The sequence below is a fragment of the Tupaia chinensis genome, unplaced genomic scaffold (assembly GCF_000334495.1).
Source record: "Tupaia chinensis unplaced genomic scaffold, TupChi_1.0 Scaffold000099_1, whole genome shotgun sequence".
In the NCBI taxonomy this organism is placed as follows: Eukaryota; Metazoa; Chordata; class Mammalia; order Scandentia; family Tupaiidae; genus Tupaia; species Tupaia belangeri.
Window position 1 is genome coordinate 4,636,328 of NW_006159563.1, and position 2,332 is coordinate 4,638,659.

Genomic DNA, 2,332 nt, shown 5'->3' on the forward strand with positions numbered 1-2,332 from the left:
TTTTGGGAGCACACACAGTGTGTTTTCCAAGCCTTGATCCATGCAATGGCCACATGGGCTCTGGCTGTCTTAACCATCAGGCCATGGGCCAGTCTGGTTTTTTCTTTTTCTTTCATGTATTCCTCTGATTCCTTTATTTTCCCGTTCTCTCTCTCTTTCTCTCATCTGAGATGTTGTTATTCTGACTGGTCTCTCACCTCTTAGTGTAAGGTACTAAAAAGAAAATGAAAAACTCTCTGGGCATTCCCACCCTTTTACCCCACAATGGACACTAGTCATGATGTGATTTCTCTGTTTCACTTTTCCCCCCTGAATGTTATTTTAACACTTTCCATTGTTTGATTGTGTTCCATCAAATTCATGAATATTTAGAATTTTCCAATTTTTTTGTTGGACATTAAAATTTTCCATTTTCTTTTCTTTCTTTTTTGGCTCTCAGAGGTAAGTTTGCTACTAATATCTTTGTACAGGACCTTTATTTCCATATAAAATCATTTTTAAAAATAAATTCCAGGGTCTCTCCTCCAGTAGCCCAAGATGCCAAAGGGAAAGAAGGCCAAGGGCAAGAAGGTGGCTCTGGCCCCTGCTGTCTGGAGAAGCAGGAGGCTAGGAAGGTGGTCAATCCCCTGTTTGAGAAAAGGCCTAAGAATTTTGGCCTAGGACAGGACATCCAGCCCAAAAGGGACCTCACCCGCTTCATCAAATGGCCCTGCTACATCCGGCTGCAGCAGCAGAGGGCCATCCTCTACAAATGGCTGAAAGTGTCTCCTGCCATTAAGCAGGTCCCCCAGGCCCTGGACCACCAGACAGCTACTCAGCTGCTCAAGCTGCCTCACAAGTATAAGCCAAAGACAAAGCAGGAGAAGCAGCAGCGGTTGCTGACCCGGGCTGAGGAGAAGGCTACCGGCAAAGGGGATGTCCCCACTAAGAGGCCGCCGGTCCTCTGGGCAGGGGTCAGCACTGTCACCACCTCAGTGGAGAACAGGAAGGCTCCGCTGGTGGTGATCACACATGACGTGGACCCCATCGAGCTGGTTGTCTTCCTGCCTGCTGTGTGTCGGAAGATTATGCATTATCCAGGGGAAGGCCAGGTTGGGACGCCTGGTCCACAGGAAAAGCTGTACCACTGTCGCCTTCACACAGGTTAACTCGGAGGACAAAGGTGCCCTGGCTAAGCTGGTGGAAGCCATCAGGACCAATTACAATGACAGATACGATGAGCTCTGCCGCCACTGGGGAGGCAACGTCCTAGCCCGAAATCTGTGGCTCGCATCGCAAAGCTGGAAAAGGCAAAGGCGAAAGAGCTCGCCGCCAAGCTGGGTTACGTGTCCGCTGCTGAGTGTTCTGTACATACAAGTCATAAAATGCTCTCCTTCGGGGGGAACAGAAATTCCAGGAGTGCAATCGTCAGATCAAATATGTGGGCATTTTCACTGCTCTTTCTTGTGTTGTGTTGCCAAATTCTCTTCCCTTCATGTTTTAAAATTTTGCTGGAGGAGATGTGTGCACTAGCTGGAAAACGACAGAGAGAAGGAAGGTGAGAAAGCATCCCCTGGGGGCACGGCCACACTGCAATCCCTTCTCCTCCTCCATTCTCTGAGGATTTTGGGCATGCACGCACATGTGCCTGGCATGTTTTTCAAGCCCTGGGTCTGAGATGGGAATTGCACCGTTGATCACGTAGGATCAGCTGCCTTAGCCAGCACACCAAGGGCTGGCCCACCAAATTTCTTTCCAAAGGTGGTGGGAACAGGTGGAATGCAGGCAGCAAGGAAAGCCCAACCCTCCCAGCACTTGGCTTTCAAGTCTTTTCTTTATATTAGTTTCTCGTTATAAAGGTCAAAATCGCACCTTGATCTCATTATTGTGTGAATTTGTTTTCTTTTGCTTACTGGTGAGAGTCAATGTTTTTCACAGGACTGGGAAAATTAAACCAGAAGAAACATGTTATATAGAAAACTCCTGAAAGAACTTTCAAAAGCAAAATTGTTCCGTGTGAGCCGCGGTTCTCCTTTATTTGTTTTTTTTTTTTTTTTTTTTACTATTTATTTTTATTTATTATTATTACCATTTTTCCCTTTTCAACTGTTTAATAAAACTCAAACAGGTCAAAAAACTTCATTATCAAATCAGAGTATCTGATTCACCAAGCTTTCAGGTTATTTAAAAAGAATGTTCAGATGGAAACTGTCACAAATATGACTTTTTATTTGTCACTATTAAAAGTCTGAGCTTTAAACAGACTCTCGGACTGGTGGTTCGTACCCATCAGCTCGTTCGACTGTGGCGCCCGCCTCATCCCAGTCACTTTTCCAGAGCTGCTGCCTTCACC

At 46.0% G+C, this 2,332-nt stretch overlaps 1 pseudogene; it reads left to right on the forward strand.

Annotated features, from left to right (window-relative positions):
• Window positions 1-517: 517 nt before the first annotated feature.
• Window positions 518-2,332, forward strand: part of LOC106734363 (60S ribosomal protein L7a pseudogene) — a 3,409-nt pseudogene continuing 1,594 nt past the window's right edge.